The sequence below is a fragment of the Rana temporaria genome, chromosome 6, assembly GCF_905171775.1.
Source record: "Rana temporaria chromosome 6, aRanTem1.1, whole genome shotgun sequence".
NCBI classification, from domain to species: domain Eukaryota; kingdom Metazoa; phylum Chordata; class Amphibia; order Anura; family Ranidae; genus Rana; species Rana temporaria.
Genome location: NC_053494.1, coordinates 112,661,088 through 112,681,456, shown reverse-complemented (window position 1 = coordinate 112,681,456; position 20,369 = coordinate 112,661,088). Strand labels below are relative to the sequence as shown.

General features: G+C 42.5%; 1 protein-coding gene across 1 annotated transcript in view; it reads left to right on the top strand.

The window, feature by feature from the left end:
- Positions 1 to 5,158: 5,158 nt before the first annotated feature.
- The window catches only part of CFAP410 (cilia and flagella associated protein 410), a 132,377-nt gene continuing 117,166 nt past the window's right edge, over positions 5,159 to 20,369 (top strand). Inside the window, exon 1 of the mRNA XM_040357185.1 lies at positions 5,159 to 5,249. The gene's annotated coding sequence lies outside the window, so the exon portion shown is untranslated. The remainder of the gene's footprint in view (positions 5,250 to 20,369) is intronic.

The window sequence follows — 20,369 nt, the reverse complement described above, 5'->3', positions numbered from 1 at the left end:
CTGGGATCGATAAAGAGTCTGAACCGACAAAGTTTCAGACTACATTTAAGTGCATGTTATGTGGAGAGAGCCACTCCATACATAAGTGCCCTCAACTGAAAGAAAGGTCTCCAGATGAGAAGAAGTTTGTACTTGAAAATCAGCTGTGTTTTGGATGTTTAACCACTAGCCGACCAGTCACCGTCATTATACGGCGGCAGGTTGGCTCTCCTGGGCGAGAGCCCGTAGCTATACGTCCGCTCTTCGAGCGGCCACTAGGGGGCGCGCGCGCGCCCCCCGCTCGCCCCGACTCCCGTGCGTGTGCCCGGCGGGCGCGATCACCGCTGGGCACACGCGATCGCTCGTTACAGAGCGGGGACCGGGAGCTGTGTGTGTAAACACACAGCTCTCGGTCCTGTCAGCGGGGGAAGTGCTGATTTTCTGTTCATACAATGTATGAACAGAAGATCAGTGTTTCCCCTAGTGAGGCCACCCCCCCCACAGTAAGAACACGCCCAGGGAACATACTTAACCCCTTCCCCGCCCCCTAGTGTTAACCCCTTCACTGCCAGTGGCATTTTTATAGTAATCCAATGCATTTTTATAGCACTGATCGCTATAAAAATGCCAATGGTCCCAAAAATGTGTCAAAAGTGTCCGAAGTGTCCGCCATAATGTCGCAGTAACGAAAAAAAATCGCTGATCACCGCCATTACTAGTAAAAAAAATATATTAATAAAAATGCCATAAAAATACCCCCTATTTTGTAAACGCTATAACTTTTGCGCAAACCAATCAATAAACGCTTATTGCGATTTTTTTGACGAAAAATATGTAGAATACGTATCGGCCTAAACTAAGGAAAAAAAATGTTTTTTTATATATTTTTGGGGGATATTTATTACAGCAAAATGTAAAAAATATTATTTTTTTTCAAAATTGTCGCTCTATTTTTGTTTATGGCGCAAAAAATAAAAACCGCAGAGGTGATCAAATACCACCAAAAGAAAGCTCTATTTGTGGGAAAAAAAGGACGCCAATTTTGTTTGGGAGCCACGTCGCACGACCGCGCAATTGTCAGTTAAAGCGTCGCAGTCCCGAATCGCAAAAAGTGCTCTGGTCTTTGACCTGCAATATGGTCCGGGGGTTAAGTAGTTAAGGAAAGGCCATATCATTAAGGAATGCAAGAAAAGGGCAATTTGCAGCATTTGTAAAGGACGTCATCCTACACCACTACATGAAGACCGCCCAAAGAAAGAGAAATCCTTGATACCCACGGACACTGAGGAAGAAAATAAAGCGACAGTATTCTCCTGCAGAGTAAGAGAAGGAGAAATCAATGGCACTTCAATGGTTGTACCGGTGTGCATATCAAATCCTAGAATGAGGAACAAGAAGGTATACGCCTATGCACTCCTGGATGCCCAGAGTGACGTCACCTTCATTGATCAAGATATCTGCAAGAAGTTACAAGTGGCTACTGAACCAGTGAAACTTAAACTCACCACAATGTCAGGAAGAGACACATTGGTGAACAGTCAAAGAGTCAAAGGACTGAGAGTTAGAGGACTCCATTCAAACTGCATATTAGATCTACCTCCAGCTTATACAAAAGACGACATACCTTTAGATCGAGAGCGCATACCCACCTGTGAAACAGCCAGCAATTGGGAACACCTATCTGTCATATCTCATGAAATGTCCCCATTGAAGTAGTTCGGTGTAGGACTGTTGATAGGCTATGACTGTCCCGAGGCCTTGGTACCACGCAAGGTAATCACAGGAGGAAGGGGTGAACCCTACGCAGTTCAAACTGATCTAGGATGGGGTGTTGTTGGAGGAAAACAACAGACTGGGGATTTGAGACAGGTGACAGGATTGTGTCACAGAATATCTGTCCAAGAGCTACCAATTGTAAGTCCAGCGAAAGTAATTAAGATCCTAGAATCCGATTTTGCAGATGTGGGTTCTGATGAAAAGAGTGTATCCCAAGAGGACATTAAGTTTGTGCAAACTCTAGAAGATGATATTCAACAGAATCAACAAGGCCATCTTGAAATGCCCCTATCGTTTAGAGAAAGACCTTGTCTACCAAATAACAGAGATCTTGCCCTGGCAAGATTGAAAGGCTTGAAGAAACGGTTAGGAAGGAATCCTAAACTCAAAGACGATTATGTGAAATTCATGAGAGATATCCTCAAAGAAGGACACGCAGAGAATGCTGATGCCCAACCTAAAAATGGAGAAGTGTGGTACATCCCACACCAAGGTGTCTATCACCCAAAGAAACCAGATAAGATCAGAGTGGTCTTTGATTGCTCAGCAAGATACAAGGATGTTGCATTGAATGATCATTTACTAAAATTACCAGACTTTACAAACACTCTGCCTGGAGTGCTCTGTAGATTCCGGAAGCATCCCATAGCAGTCATGTGTGACGTTGAAAAGATGTTTCACCAGTTTCATGTGAAGGAGGAAGACAGAGACTTCCTAAGGTTTCTATGGTGGGAGGACGGAGACACAAATGCAGAGCCAAAAGAGTACAGGATGAAAGTACACTTGTTTGGAGCGGCATCATCGCCAGGTTGCGCCAATTATGGTATGAGGTACCTGGCCAATCAGAATGAAAAGGATTGTCCATCAGCAGAAAACTTTTTGAAGAAAAACTTCTATGTAGATGATGGTCTCATAAGTCTAGAATCCTCTGAAGCGGCAATTCAGTTGGTGAAAGAAAGCCAAGAGTTATGTGCAAAGGGAAATCTGCGTCTTCACAAATTCATCTCAAACGACAGAGAGGTATTGGAATCCATCAGTGACTCAGAACGTGCGTCAACAATGAAAAATGTAGATCTTAACTATGATCGTCTTCCAGTTCAGAATGTACTCGGATTGGGTTGGAATGTGGATAACGACCAGTTTTTCCCAACTAGACGTACCATTCTTTCCACGGTGGCCTCCATATATGATCCGTTAGGATTCCTGGCACCAGTTATCCTCAGAGCAAAGGAAATGCTGCAAGAATTATGCAGACTGAAGTTGGGATGGGACGAACCCATACCAGCATGCTTGAGGCCAAGGTGGGAGAGTTGGATAAGAGACTTGCAAAATTTGAAAGAAATTAGGATACCCAGATGTTTTGTACCTCCTGACTTTGGGAAGTATAAGAAAATAAAACTTCATAATTTTTCAGATGCCAGTAGCCATGGTTATGTTCAGTGCTCCTATATCAAAGCAATAGGAGAAGGAAAGGTACACTGTGCCCTGGTTATGGGAAAGGCCAGAGTTGCGCCTAACAACATTCCGACAATACCAAGACTTGAACTGACGGCAGCAGTCGTTTCAGCATCAGCAAGTCAGTTTCTGAAAGGAGAAATGGAATTGAAAATAGATGAGGAATATTTTTGGACGGACTCACAAGTTGTCCTAGGTTACATAAATAATGAAGCTCGAAGATTCCACATCTTTGTCGCCAACAGAGTTCAGAAGATTCGAAAAGCAACAGATCCAAAAGACTTCCAAACAACCACCCATTGTACAAGCTTAATCTTATTCTGCAAGATGGTATACTGAAGGTGGGAGGTAGGCTGGAAAACGCTTCGCTACCCAACAGAGTCAAGCATCCAACAATTCTACCCAAGAATTCTACCTTCACAAGATTGATTATTGATCACTACCACAACAAATCCTTGCATCAAGGGAGAAACTTTACTCAAAACTGTTTGAGAGAAGATGGTTACTGGATAGTGAAAGGAAGTAAAGTTATAGCGAAGTACATCAGTAAATGTGTAATCTGTAGAAAGACACGTAGACCCACGGAAGAGCAAAGGATGGCTGATCTACCAGCTGATCGTGTAAACCCATCACCACCATTTCTTTATAGTGGAATGGACTGTTTTGGCCCATTTATCACCAAACAAAACCGCAAGGAGTTCAAGAGATATGGGCTGATATTTACGTGTCTAAGCTCCAGAGCAATACACCTGGAAATGTTGGAGGATATGTCAACCGACGCATTCATCAATGCCTTAAGATGTTTCATAGCCATAAGAGGTACAGTCAGAGAACTTAGATCTGACCAAGGATCTAACTTTGTTGGAGCAAAGAACGAACTAAACAAGGCTCTAAAGGAGATTGACAAAGAAAAAGTAACTGAGTACTTGTTAGAGAAACAGTGTGATTTTCACATGAATGCTCCAAGTGCAAGCCATACAGGTGGAGTCTGGGAGAGGCAAATCAGAACTGTAAGAAATGTGCTAAGTTCAATGTTGAAAAAGAATGCTGGAAGATTAGATGATACTTCACTGAGGACACTATTCTATGAAGTAATGTCTATCGTCAACAGTCGTCCACTTACAGTCAACGACATCAATGACCCAACAAGCTTGGAACCTTTAACCCCTAACCATCTGCTGCATCTCAAGCCTGACTACATATAGCCGCCACCTGGAAGATTCACCAAGGAGGATTTATACGCCAAAAAAAGATGGCGAAGAGTTCAATATCTGTCAGAGCAGTTTTGGAATAGATGGAGTAAAGAGTACTTAGCCAAACACCCAGAAGAAATGTCCAAGTTGATGACATAGTATTAGTCAAAGAAAATGACTTGCCTAGAAATCAATGGAAGTTGGCCAGAGTTCTAGAAGTTCAAAAGGACAAAGAAGGACTAGTAAGAAGATTATTGTTACAAATGGGAGACTCAAACCTTGACAACAAAGGAAAACGTCTCACAACTCCACTCAAGCTGGAACGTCCCATTCAAAAGTTAGTTGTTCTACTTGAGAGTAACAGACACTAGAGAGTTGAAAACTTGATGGAAAATTCCTCAAATTCATGTTCAAATCCTGCTACTGAGAACATAGAATTATAGGTATTTTGGTGGGAGTGTAGCTGGCCAGCTAAAAAGGCATGTCCTGGAGGCAGAAACCTGTATAATAAGTTCATATAGTTAACACACGTAGGTGTATAAAAGTGACAATAACCCACACACAGAGCTTATATATGTATTTTTAAACTATGGAAAGAGTTATCGCTGTATTTTGCATTTAATATTTTATTTGTGAGCAAGAGTAGAAAAGCAGGATATGCCTATGAGCTAGCTTTGATGGACAGCGATCCTAACCAATGACAGATTACCCACCCCCCCCCCTTTGTGAGGCAAAAGTGAAACCAAGCTTTCCAGCAGCCATTTTCCTTCCAGAGGCAGAGAGAGCAGACAGCAGAAAGTCAGCTCCACAACAGAGAGAGTTCTGTGAAAGCAAGAGGCAAAATAGGTGAGCGAAATCCACATATAGTATGATCTAGCTTATCCTTATTAACTGCAGAGTAAGCGGAACTGTATTTTGAATGTGTATCTATGTTTTATCTGCAGTTTCACCATATCATATCATACCATACCGTATCTAATGTTTCACCATTTCCTATTCCGAATACTTCATTATACTGATACCACGTGTTATATGGACTATGGCTGCGCAAGCAGCAATGTTATGAAGCAGTTTGAAGTTATAAATGAACGCAGTTATTAAAGAACAGTTACTTAAGAAGAATTGTATGGTGTGTTCTTAACCCTCTCAGCGCTTCACAGAACGGCATCTTAGGGAAGAGTCAGAGATTACATCATTAACCCTAATGCCATAGCGCATGGTGCTACTCAGTATTTAAATAGTGCTGCGCCTGCCACACACTGAGCTGCTGGTTGACGAACGCCTTTGTTTCATGGGCACACTTTGCTATTCCTCTGAATCTGTAGAAGACCCACTGCCTACAACAGGTTCATATTCTGAATCAGACTCAGAGAGCTCCCCGCTGCTCTCGTCGGTCAAGCAAAGCTGTCGGTATGCCTCCTCAGCAGAAAACATTTTTTTGCCATACAGGTGACTGTGGGCTGTGGTGACAAACTGTGGTAGGGAAACTGGAACAGATATGGCTGCACGGATGGGTGCTGATGAGGCTGGTCTAATGAGGCTGCACTGCTGGGTTCTGATGAGGATGCACTGATGGGTACTGATGAGGGTGCACTGATGGGAACGGATGAGGGTGCACTGATGGGAATGGGTGAGGGTGCACTGATGGGAACGGGTGAGGGTGCACTGATGTACACTAATGCACCACACTGAGGCTGCACTGATTATCTGGCACTGATATGCACTGATAAGGCGGCGCTGATGGGCACTGATGAGGATTCACTGATGTGGTGGCACTAATGAGCACTCACTTATGGGCACTATTGGGCACTCTAGTGGCACTGATGAGCGCTGTAGTGGTGCAGATGAGCACTATAGTGGCGCTGATGTGGTACTGATGGCACCGATGGACACTGGTGGCACTGATGGAGCACTGACGGACACTGGCAGCACTGATGGGCATTGGAGTGGCAGAGGTGGCCCTGATGGGCACTGGTGGCATCGATGGGCACTGAAGTGGCACTGATGGGCACTGGTGGCACCGATGTGACTTGTAGTGGCACTGATGAGCCTTGTGGTGGCACTGATGGACACTAGTGGCACTAATTTGTACTATAATGGCACTGATTGGTACTGTAGTGGCACTGATAGGTATTGTTGTGGCACAGATTGGTACTGTAGGGGCACTGATGGGTGGTTTAGTGGCACAGATTGGCACTGTGTGGCACTGCTGGGCACTGTAATTCTCCACAAAAAAAAACTCACTGTTGACAATGTACTCTCTTCTCTCCTCACACGCTGTATCGGTGTGAGGAGAGAAGAGAGCTGGACCTCTCTGTGACCCCTGTTTGTTTCCATTGTGATCGCTCCTTCATTGGAAGGAGCGATCACGTGGTAAAGGACCGCTTTCATTGGTCATTTACCGTGATCCATGTTGCGCCGGGTTCCGTAAACTTGGCGAGCACGGACACTGCCGCGAGCACGCACCAGGGGGCTCTCGAGAAGCGCAAGCACGGGAGGACATCCATAGACGTCCTCCCAGAATAACTTGACCATGCTGTAGCCGTCTTTCGGCTATGGCGCGGTCATCAAGAGGTTAAAGATTAGGAATAATGGTCTAGCAATGACCTGGCTACGTTCTTTGAGGCTTCTCGGGTGCAATCCATCTGGTCCTGTTTATTTGTTCACATTAAGTTTTTCTAGTCTTTTTAGAACATGGGCTTCTGTTAGCCAGATAGGAAACTTCTTACTGTGTTGCTAACAACACTTTCTTGTTTATTATGTCCCTCCTTTGTATGTATTTAACCACTTGAGACCCGCGCTGTAGAAGAAAGATGTCCACAGCGTGGCTCTCTACTGCCGGGTGGACGTCCCTAGACGTCCTGTTATTTGCATTCCCCGGGCGCCCCGCTGGGGGCGCGCAGCGGGGAAAAACTGTGCCCGGCGCATTACTGAGATGCCGATGCGCGTGCCTGACGGCCGCGATGTTCGCCAGGTACCCGCGATCGGCAGTGTAGAAAAAAGACATCCACAGCGTGGCTCTCAACTGCCGGGTGGACGTCCCTAGACGTCCTGTTATTTGCATTCCCCGCGCGCACCGCTGGGGGCGCGCAGCGGGGAAAAACTGTGCCTGGCGCATTACTGAGATGCCGATGCACGTGCCTGACGGCCGCGATGTTCGCCAGGTACCCGCGATCGGCAGTGACAGGAGGGACGTAGAGCTCTGTGTGTAAACACAGAGCTCCACGTCTTGTCAGGGAGAGGAGACCGATGCTGTGTCCCTTGTACATAGGGACACAGCATCGGTCACCTCCCCCAGTCAGTCCCCTCCACACACAGTAAAAATCACACCCAAGGAATACATTTAACCCCTTCCTCACCCCCTAGTGTTAACCCCTTCCTTGCCAGTCACATTTATACAGTAATCGGTGCATTTTTATAGCACTGATCACTGTATAAATGTGAATGGTCCCAAAATAGTGTCAAAAGTGTCCGATATGTCCGCCGCAATAACGCAGGCCTGACAAAAAAAATCGCAGATCGCCGCCATTACTAGTAAAAAAAAAATATCATAAATCTATCCCCTATTTTGTATGCGCTATAACTTTTGCACAAACCAATCAATATACGCATATTGCGATTTTTTTTTTTTAACAAAAATATGTAAAAGAATATATATTGGCCTAAACTGAGGAAATTTTTTTAATTTTTTTTAAAAAAATTGGGATATTATTATAACAAAAAGTAAAAAATATTGTGTTTTTTTTTTCAAAAATGTTTGTCTTTTTTGTTTATAGCGCAAAAAATAAAAATTGCAGAGATGATCAAATACTACCAAAAGAAAGCTCTATTTGTGGGGAAAAAAATTATAAAAATATAATTTGGGTACAGTGTTGTATGACCGCGCAATTGTCATTCAAAATACGTCAGCGCTGAAAGCTGAAAATTGGTCTGGGCAGGAAGGGGGTTTAAGTGCCCAGTAATGAAGTGGTTAATACAGTTGCCTTCTCCTTGTTACTTGTAACCAACTTCTCTTTGCTTTTTTACTATTAATATATTTTAAACAATTTTGGGATTCTTTTATTCTTCTGTGCTATACATCTCTTGTTGTCTATTTTTGCAGCCCTGATCGCACTCTTACATGTTTTATTTCATTCTTTGTAGTGCTGGAATGTTGATGGTGTCCCCTCTGCCTTTTATTTTTTTAAGATTTTTTTTTTTCCTCTTTAACGTGCTTTTAACAGTTTAGCCACCCAGGTTTAGCCTTAGTTTAGCATTAGTTATTTTATATTTGTTCTTTTATATATCTCCAACTACCACCCAGGGACAAATAGATGGATTCTCACCTTATGATAAAGACCTTCAGAAGAAACTCCAGTGAAGGTCTTTATCATTGCATTAAAAGACCTTCTGCCCACTGAACTGTATTTTTTTTATTTGGATTGGCACATGTCCCTCGTTCAGTGTCAAGCTCCAATAGATTTGACTCATATAGACTTTAGTGCGGTTTGGTGCTCTGTTTGGCATTTGTGGATTTCAGCCTGGGCTCATCCCTACTAACCAGTTGATCGGGTACAGGCTGAATGTCCAGCAGTCTTTTAAAGTGCTTCTGTGAAGCAGAACAATACTCACCTCAGCTCCAGTGATGCTTCATTCCCAAGCTCCCTGTCCAGCCGCTGACATCTTCAGGCAGCCAGCTTCCGTGTCTCGATTGCCAGACGCTGGTCATTGGCTGGGCGGGGAGTTCAGGCAGACCCGGCATTGCTGAAATTGTACAGTGAGCTGCCCAAAGCATGTCTCTTCTGCATTAAAAATCCTACCTGTCTGTCAATTCTATTTCCTAAGGCTAAAGTTCCACCTTAATTAGGACTACAAATTACTACATCACCTCTTGCAGGGTGGACATCTTGTTTCAAAATGTTGATTCTGGTCACAGGACAGGAACCGACACAGGATCTAGGTTAGATAAAGATAAGTTTAATCACTGTTCAAATTTTACCACCTTAACCTTTGTAAAATTTACAAAACCACCTCTTCTGCTAATCAGTGTATTCTGATGGTGGGGAAGCCTCCCGGCTGTCAGAATACAATGACACAGAGGATTCCCCCATCAATCTCAAATGTGTAAATTTAAGAATATGTAAACCCAACATTTCATATTCATGAAACATGCCTGCTGTTTCATGTACTTGTATGAAAAAGTATATTGTTTTCTTTGTATTGCTTGCGTTGTGTGAAATCCCTGATGCTCCTGCCAGTCCCTCTGCTTTCCAATTTCAAACTGACCACACTAAGCAAGAGAACACACCATGGTCAGTTCTCTGGCTATGCTGGGAACTCAGTATGCTCTCCTCCTGTCCTGACACCCCCCCCTTCACTGGGAAGTTCAGTGTACTGCTGATTCTCTTCCCCCAGCTCTTATGCAGCTGAAAACAGAGGGAATGTGATCACTTTTAAGAAAAAGGGGGGGGGTATTTATAAAAAATAATTATATCTATACACAAATGTTTTGCCTTTCATTTCTATTTTAATCTTAATGGGTTGTTTTACACATTTTAGAGTTAACATATGCTTTAGTCTGCGTGGCTATAGTCAGACAATGCTATTTTGTAGTCTGTGGTTTGTTCAGCCTCCCCTAAGTTCAACCTGGCTGTCATTTCTCTATCCAGTTGTGCATTATGGGAAAGGGCATAAATTCAGGGCTGGCTATTGCAAACTCTTCCTCCCTGTCTGTGGCTGGAGGGGGTTGGGGCTACATGTAAAAGGGCTGTGGTTTTAAGCCTACCTAGCCTGAAGGGGACCTAAGAAGTATTGAGCCCTGGAGTGGAAGCCTGGAGCTGCTGATTTTGCACTGGATGCAGGATCGAGTCCCATGGAGGCTGGTTGACTCTCCTACTCCTGCTGACCATAGAAGCTGCTTCTGCTGGTGCTGATTGCTGCAGAATCCTATCACAGGAACGTCTTTCACAACAAAAAGTGTGCAAACCCTAGCCATCTCTACCATTTGACTGTGAGTAATAGTCTATTGTGTAGTAATTAGTCACATTCAACCACACTGTATTAATTATTGAAAACATTTTGTTACCACAGTTTGCTTCTAGCAGTTCAGTGGACTTAAAGCGGAGGTTCACCCAAAAAAAAATTCTAATATTACATTCAGCCGAGTTGTGATAATGACATTATGCTGACCTTTTTAATACTATTGCCGTACATACCGTTTTATCTATATTTTCACCGCGGCTTCCGGGTATGTAATCTGCGGGACTGGGCATTCCTATTCACATGTTAATTGACATGCTTCCGACCGGCGCATACAGTGCGTCACGAGTTGCCGAAAGAAGCCGGACTGCGAGTCGGCTCTATACGGCACCTGCGCACCGACGTTCGGCTTCTTTCGGCAACTCGTGACGCGCTGTATGCGCCGGTCGGAAGCATGTCAATTAATTAGCATGTAAATAGGAACGCCCAGTCCCGCAGATTACATACCCGGAAGCCGCGGTGAAAATATAGATAAAACGGTATGTACGGCAATACAATTAAAATGGTCAGCATAATGTCATTATCACAACTTGGCTGAATGTTATGTTAGAAATTTTTTTTTGGATGAACTCCCGCTTTAAAGAGGAATAAATTACTGAGTAATTAAGAAAATAAATCAAAATTGACCATAAAAAATGGTTGATAGTAGTACTAAAGCTAAAACTTTTGGACACAAAATGGAAGGAAAGGCTCCTTGGAAAAGGCCGGTGGAATCTAGAATGTCTGATCGCTCTTCTGTACATAAAAGTGCACCCTGTTTTAGTTCTGTTTTGGTACACACTTTTTTTAAATGCATTGTAGTATGGATTAACAATTTTTTGATTTTTCCTAAATACATTTTGCTTCTTCTATTTTTCTCATCATTTAACTCTTTGGGACCTAAAACGGTACAGTAAAACAAGCAAAACTTCACATTTCTTTACAAAAATTCACTGTGCTAAAGCTTTACCTACGTTGACTTCATTTCATTTTCCAGAGTGCTTTTGTTTTCCTGTGCTGCAAGCATATTCTAACCTGCAGGATATCACACAAATGTAATCCAACCCTACCAACAAGGAGAGAAGGGTTCAGAAGTTAAAATGCACAGACAGTATTACTGAAATAATATGAACCTAAGTATAATTATATATATTTTCAAAAATGTGTCTATTGAGATTTAAAACAAAAACTTACAAAGCCTAACTTTCCATTTTCAAAGCAATATGTCATCATACGTGTCAAATCATGTGAATAGCTGTATCTATTTTTAATAAGAACAATATGTATTAATAGTGTTTGCACTCTATTACTCTAATAGACCAAATGTTTGAATTTTAAAGATTGCCAGACGCTGCCCTTTGCTTATCCAGTAAAATAATGTTTTCAAAAATGATAATGACTTCTAATACAACTATTTTCGGCACTGAAATCATTTGAAAATAGTGTGATAAAGCATTATATTTTGCACCAAGCCATCACAAAGTGTTCATTGTGGTTTCTGACAAATTAGCCAATATAATTATAATTTTTCCCTTAATAATACATGAGAGAACTGAAATTGTACCATGCAATTATGAACCATATTCAGAAATCTTTTAAATTTAATAATTGATCTTATCGAGTACAAGTATTTATTACCTATACCAAATCAAAAAGTAATGTTTTTTGGGGGGTAAAAAGGCAAAAACATTATGGAAAAAAATATATTTTTATCTTGCTAAGACTTCTATATGTATGATATCATATCCATGTATTGTGTTAAGATGCAGAAATGTGTAACAGAGATAGGTAATCCTGCGCTTAAGATAATTACCAACAGAAAAGGCTGCAGCCCCCCCTAATAGAATCACCAGAAGGAGGTACTAAATAGATATGATCAGAAAAATGGCGGTAAATGGCGCTGCCTGACCCTAAAGAATGATTTTCATAGGGCTAATTGAGGATACAAGTAAGAACTAATGTCCTATTAAGAATATATTAACCGTGACTCAGAATGTGGTCTTAGCAGTGTGTAAAGGATCCCTAATTGGGTGCAGCTAGGCAGTGATCGTGTTGATTACTGACATTGTGACAGATACCTTTAGATAACCTTATAATATAACAGTGTACAGCCAAAATTCTAAAACTATATAAGCTGCTATGAGAATGCTATAAATAATAAAGTGGATTATTAATGGTGCAATACTCCAAATTCTGCCTAGCATTAAACCATAAGTGTCAAAAAACGATATGAAGAAGATGGTGGTCCACTTAACATAAATAACGTCCACCAAAAATAAATAGAAAAATATTAAATTAATAAGAAGTGAAAACAAATACAAAAAGTGAAGTGATAATAAATCTCCAATAGTTATTCATAATTAGATATCCATTCATCTATATTCAGATCGGTGAGTAGTTTCAGTGAAGAGTATTTTAAAACACACCAGGTGATCTTGAGGTGACTACAGGTGCTCCCCCACACGGGTCCCCACTCACCAGCTCCAATCACCCCTCCGGGGGTATACAGCGTATAAACCAGATCTCCTAGGCATCCACTGTTTTGTTCCACCGCTCAGCAGATTGGCTATGTGCAGGCTTTCCACAAGCTCAGAAGGTTGGCAACAGCAAATTTCCAATTTACCATTTAACTGATGGAGATGGTGTGCGACACTCAACCAGAATGTTTTAAAACCAAAAGTATTCAGTGATACAGGGGACCTCGTGAAAGCCCTTCCGCACCCCTTGGGTATGTCTCCAATTACTTAAAAACCCAAACCAATATATTTTCTGCAGTCTGAATGCTGCATTAAATTTCTATCAAATCAGGCAGGTCCTCACACTACAGTTCACAATAAATTTTACTTTTTTACTGCCACTGTTGTATGTCATATGGCGGCGGCAGCGGCAGCGGATGGCTTTACACTCAACAAGCTAATTGTCCGTTTTCTAATGTACAGCCGCCCAATTCGATATCTGTGACTTCCCCATGCATTACCAGCTGCAAAAGAACCCAAAAATGATTATAACCCAAAAGAGTTTGATAATGCAGAACTTTGAATGTTTGCATGAGTTTAGCAACAGGGGTATACAGGCAGTCCCCGAGTTACAAACACCCGAGTTACAAACGACTCCTACTTACGAACAGCCTCAAATGCCAGCCACTTGTGCTCCACACTGGTCCTAGATAACTTCGGACACATCCCACACTGCAGTACTACATGTACTGCATGGCCAGAATAGCCCCAGATAACATAACAAGAGTCCGGAACATCCCACATCCATGCACAGGCGTAAGTTAAACTTAAAGGGGTTGGAAAGGTTCGGCTTTTAGGTTCCTTTAAGCTAGTGAATTGTTGGTTTACTTACTTTTTCCTTCGATTTCCCTTCTAAATGTTTTTTTTCTTTGTTTGAAATTCTCACTTCCTGTTTCTCCTCAGTAAGCTTTCCACCATAATGCAAGCGGTGAATAGTCATTTATAACAGCTTACTGAACACCTTACTGAGGAGGAACAGGAAGTGAGATATTCAGACAAAGAAAAGAAAGAAAAAAAAACATTTAGGCCCAGATTCACGTAGATCGGCGCATCTTTATGCCGGCGTAGCGTATCTCATATGCGTTACGCCGACGTAACTTAGAGAGGTAAGGTCCGTATTCTCAAAGCAAATGAGTCCAATTTTGCACCAGCGTAACGTAAATTCGTTGGCGTAATTCAAAGTAGGAAGGAAGTGGGCGTGATCCATTTAAACGCAGCTGCTGCCACAACCGAGGTATCAATCTTTAGTTTTAGCGGTTCTGTTAACGATAACGGCGGTCTCCGCGGCGGATTCGCCGCGAGATCGCCGTTATCGGCGGCGGGAGAGGGCCCCCCTCCCGCCGCACTCCCGCGCCTTCCGCCGCTTACCGTAGCCGTCGGTAGCGGCGGAGGCGATCGGGACCGTTCGTCTGGTGACGAGACTGAAGGAAAAATCTCCTTCGCCCGTCCCCATAGCTCTGCTGGGCGGAAGTGACGTCAAAACGTCAGTCCCGCCCAGCCTCTTAACGACTTAACACCCGGACCATATTGCTGCCCAAAGACCAGAGTACTTTTTGCGATTCGGGACTGCGTCGCTTTAACAGACAATTGCGCGGTCGTGCGACGTGGCTCCCAAACAAAATTGGCGTCCTTTTTTTCCCACAAATAAAGCTTTCTTTTGGTGGTATTTGATCACCTCTGCGTTTTTTATTTTTTGCGCTATAAACAAAAATAGAGAGACAATTTTGAAAAAAATGAATATTTTTTACTTTTTGCTATAATAAATACCCCCAAAAATATATAAAAAAAAAAAAAAATTCCTCAGTTTAGGCCGATACGTATTCTTCTACCTATTTTTCGTAAAAAAAAATCGCAATAAGCGTTTATTGATTGGTTTGCGCAAAAGTTATAGCGTTTACAAAATAGGGGGTATTTTTATGTCATTTTTATTAATATATTTTTTTTACTAGTAATGGCGGCGATCAGCGATTTTTTTTTCGGTATTGCGACATTATGGCGGACACTTTTGACACATTTTTGGGACCATTAGCATTTTTATAGCGATCAGTGCTATAAAAATGCATTGGATTACTATAAAAATGCCACTGGCAGTGAAGGGGTTAACACTAGGGGGCGGGGAAGGGGTTAAGTATGTCCCTTGTGTGTTCTTACTGTGGGTGGCCTCACTAGGGGAAACACTGATCCTCGGTTCATACATTGTATGAACAGAAGATCAGCGTTTCCCCCGCTGACAGGACCGGGAGCTGGGTGTTTACACACACAGCTCCCGGTCCCCGCTCTGTAACGAGAGAGAGGACGTTATACTACGTGCTCTCGCCCAGCAGAGCCAACTTGCCGACGTAGAACGGCGGTGCGCGGTCGGCAAGTGGTTAAAGAAACATTTTTTTTTTTTGTCATTTGAAAAAATGACAGTTTCAATTTTTTTTTTTTTTTTTTGCATTTTAGTCTAAATATGAGATGTGAGGTCTTTTTGACCCCAGATCTCATATTTAAGAGGACCTGTCATGCTTTTTTCTATTACAAGGGATGTTTACATTGTAATAGGAATAAAAGTGATCATTTTTTTTTTTCCAAGTGTAAAAAATAATAAAATAAATAAAAATAAATAAGAAAAAAAAAAAAAAAAATTTTAAAGCGCCCCGTCCCGACGAGCTCATGGGCAGAAGCGAACGCATACGCGAGTAGCGCCCGCATATGAAAACGGTGTTCAAACGACACACGTGAGGTATCGCCGCGATCGATAGAGCGAGAGCAATAATTATAGCCCTAGACCTACTCTGTAACTCAAAAAATGCAACCTATAGAATTTTTTAAACGTCGCCTATCGAGATTTTTAAGGGTAAAAGTTTGACGCCATGCCACGAGCGGGCGCAATTTGTAAGCGTGACATTTTGGGTACCATTTTACTCGGCGTAACATTATCTTTCACAATATATAAAAAAATTGGGCCAAATTTATTGCTGTCTTATTTTTTAATTCAAAAAAGTGCGCTTGTAGGACCGCTGCGCAAATATGGTGTGACAAAAAGTATTGCAATGATCGCCATTTTATTCTCTAGGGTGTTAGAAAAAAATAAATATATAATGTTTGTGGGTTTTAAGTAATTTTCTAGCAAAAAAAAACTGTTTTAGTCTTGTAAACACCAAATCTGAAAAACACCCAAAGTAGAGAAGTGGTTAAGAATGCAGTGTTCCGCCCGGAAGTTATAATTACAAATACAGGGCCGGATTCAGAAAGAAGATATGACGGCGTATCTCCTGATACGCCGTCGTATCTCTGAGTCCGGCCGTCGTATTTATGCGCCTGATTCATAGAATCAGGTTACGCATAGATATGCCTAAGATCCGACAGGTGTAAGTGACTTACACCGTCAGATCTTAGGCTGCAATTCCAGGCCGGCCGCTAGGTGGCGCTTCCGTATCTTTTACGCTGCAAATTAGCATTTACGCCGATTCAGAAACGAACGACCGCCCGGCGCTTTTTTTTTACGTCGTTTAGGTTCGGCTTTTTCCGGCGGAAAGTTACCCCTGCTATAGGAGGGGTAAGTGCGGCGTATCCTATGTTAAGTATGGGCGTCGTTCCCGCGCCGAGTTTTTAATTTTTTACGTCGTTTGCGAATACGGCCAGACGTAATTTACGTTAACGTCGAAACCAATGACGTCCTTGCAACGTCATTTGGAGCAATGCACGCTGGGAAAATTTGCGGACGGCGCATGCGCTGTTCGATCGGCGCGGGGACACGCCTGATTTAAATTGTACACGCCCCCTAGCCGCGGAATTTGAATTCCGCCGGGGGAATTACGATACGCCGCCGCAACTTTAGAGGCAAGTGCTTTCTGAATAAAGCACTTGCCTCAAAAAATTGCGGCGGCATAACTTAAATCAGATAGGTTACGCGGATCTAAAGATCCGCTAACCTATCTGAATCTAGCCCACAGTGTTGCGACTTAAGAACAAACCTACAATCCTTATTGTGTTAGTAAGTCTAGGACTGCCTGAATCTACACAGGCTAAAATCAAATTGTTAAAAGAGTCCAATCATGTGTGCCTTCCCAGCAACAGACCATGTACTGTTTGCAGTCTATTAATATTAATTTAATACTTTGTAATCTTTATGAAAGTAGCCTGTTTACCCTTTTTTAACCTATACCACCTTAAAGCGTTACTAAACCCATAACAGTAAAATCTGTCTGTATATGCAGCATAGCATGCTTGTTATACTCACTGTGGAACTTAATGTGGAGCTCCGCTGTAAAAAAAAAAGTATTAAAAGCCAGCAGCTACAAATACTGTAGCTGCTGACTTTTAATAAATGGACACTTACCCGTCCTGGAGTCCAGCGACGTCGGCAGCAGAAGACAAGCAAGCAGTGAGGAAACCAGGAAGTGAAGCGTTGCGGCTTCACTGCCCGGTTCCCTAGTTCGAATGCCGAGTCGCGCTGCGCCGTGCTCACTGGTCTCCGCTGTGTCCTGGGAGCTGAGTGTTTTATCCTGTATGCACAGATCCTCCCTATCCTGCACTGTCTATTTGGGGAAGGCCAGCTAACACAGGCAGAGTAGGCAACCTGCACCAGCTTAGTTGTGTCTTTTATGCTAGAGAGAATAATTACTTGTTCTCAGAGATAGCCAGGTCACATGATATTGGCATCACACATGTGGGCGTGTATACAGACCAGGCTGAAGTGGAAATCTCCTCCTTCCTGAACTCTCATCACTGGAGAAACTGTGCAGTTTATCACTGAACGTGGTGCAGATGAACCATGTTCATATTACAGGGTTTAGTAACACTTTAATCTTAAAGCTGAACTCAATGTTTTTTTTTCACCTAATCCTCCTATCCTCCTAGCACAAGACCGCTCCCAACTCAACCCCCCGTGGTCCAGCGATCTGACTGGCTTTGGAAGTGAAAATGTCAGGAACAGTCTGATGCTGGATGTAGGGGAGCACCATTTTTTTCTTAGGTAATGGTGGCTGTGAGTGAAAACTAACAGTTTCTCTGAGATGTTGCTGAATGTTAAAAATGTCTATTTTTCCTTTTCCTCAGGTAATGGTGATTGCGGGTGAGACTGAAAGTTTCTTCACTTGGATCCTGTAGCTTGCCTGGGGCCACTGACACTCCTATATTATTGAGAATCAGATTCCCAGCCATTTCTCAGTAGATGCGTCAGTTCCGCTGTAGAACAGGAAATTCCACCAGGTTCAGTGATCAGATTCCTGAGTCCATCCTCTTCTCCAGTCTGACAACTAAGATCTAGAACTTTCTCAAGGCATTCCTCTTCATTGCTTTGCTCCTTTCCCTCGGCTGCAAAGCTTTTTGGGAGCTGTAGGTTCCTTTACAAAGTGGTGCCATGTTATTCTTTGTACCATAACTACATTTCCCCTCCTACTTTGTTTGGCAGCATCTCCTTCTTGCTAATCAATAGTGTTGAGCGGAATACGCCATATTCGATTTCGCGATATATCACGAATATATAGGCGAATATTTGTGAAATATTCGTTAAAATCGAATATTCGTGATATTTTATCAAAAAAAAAATGCTAATGCGAAATTGATTTTCGGATCGCTATTTTGTGCTGCCCAGCGAAGCGAAGATGGTGGGGAGTAACTTTTCATCCAGTGAGGAAAAACTGCTGATTAGTGTAAGTAATTTCACCACTGTTATTTCATTATCTTTAACTGCATTTTAGACTAGTTTAAAAGTTAGGATATAAGATCAGATATTAGTATTTCCCAAACAGTGTGTCTCCAGCTGTTGCAAAACTACAACTCCCAGCATGCCTGGACAGCTTGCTGATGTGTGTGGGGGGGGGGGGGGGGTAAACTTTATTGGGGGGGGGAAATGTGAGAAAGGAGTGTTTTTTGTTTTTTTAGCAAGACAGGCACGCAGACAAAGACGCAGACAAAGACGTAGACAGCTACTAAACTAGAATAAAACTACTACACCTAAAACTTTTTTTTTTTTTCTTTTACACGGACAAAGACGTAGACTACGACACGGACAGCTACTAAACAGGAACTAAAATACTACAGCTAAAACTTTTTTTTTTTTTTTTTAGACTGAAGGACGCAGACAAGGACGAGGACTACAAATACTAAACTAATATGCACTAAACACTAACTCTACTTACACAAACTTATATGACTAAACTAAAGCTAATTTTTTTTTGTTTTTTATACACAAAACACAGAGACTAAACACACACTAAACTAAGCTACCTTAAAGAAATGTACACTTACACTAACTACACAGAAATCTATCTAACACTAAGCTACACTAACCTGGACAAAACAACACAAATCTGAGCTTTTAGAAAAGCTGTTGGGTCTTTTGCTTTGAAAAAAGCAGTTGGTTATAGAAGCAGGAAACTCAGAACTGAAAGCACTATAGGAAGCACAATGCTCTAAGCTCTAAGATAGCAATACACTGGAAAAACGCACAGAAACACTCCACTCTCTCTAGCCACCTTGTGAATCTGCACTGAAATACTGCTGGGAGTGATCTTATATACTGGTCGTGCAGGCAGGTTCCTATTGGTTGCTATGGAGGTTGCTAACCTCTGACAACTGTGGTAGGAGAACTCTGATTGGCTCTGATGCAAAAGAAGGGCGGAGAAAGTATTCGCGAATATTCGTAATACGAATATTCGCGAAAGCGAATATTCGTCAACATAAAAGGATCGCCTCAGCTACTCGGCCCAGGGTCTCTAATCATACCAGCAATGCTTTTAGACGTCGATGGAGATCACTAGGATGTGATCTGTTTTAAAAATAAATTTGAAAGAATACGAATATTCGTAATAGCGAATTTTGACTGCGATATTCAAGTTATTCGCGAATACTCGAATATGCAATATTCGTAACGAATATTCGCAATACGAATATTCTTGAGAAACACTACTAATCAATGATTGCTAACGGGGGGCAATATGAAGTGCCTATAGAAGCTGTGTTAATAGTCACACTGGGACTTGTTGTCTCATCAACCACCTTACAGAGCCCATTTCAGCCTTGTTTTTTTAAAATGGAGCTCCACCCAAAAGTGGAACTTCTGCTCATTTGTCCCCTCCCCCCACCAATGCCACATTTAGCACCTTTCCCAGGGGAGTGAATACCTGGACCCAAGGTCAGATTATGGGTATATGGGGTATCTCAGCCAATGGGCAGGGATTTTCTTGAATCTCTTGGCCTGCTGAGAGAACCTATATATTTGGATGGAGTCAGGTAATCTAGGTTCTATGCCACCTGGATGGCTGTCTGGGTGGATGTATGTTGTGTGCCCCGGGCTTCTAGGCCAAAGATTGGGCCTATCCTGGGGGCATCTAGCTGCTAGGCTGTGTGAGGTCCTATCCAGAAGTAAGAGAGCAGCGCTTGCAGTCCAACCAGAAGTGCCGGTACTGCTGGCCGGAGAACTTGTCAGCGGTCAGAGGTAGAAGGAAAGCTGCCACCACAAAGG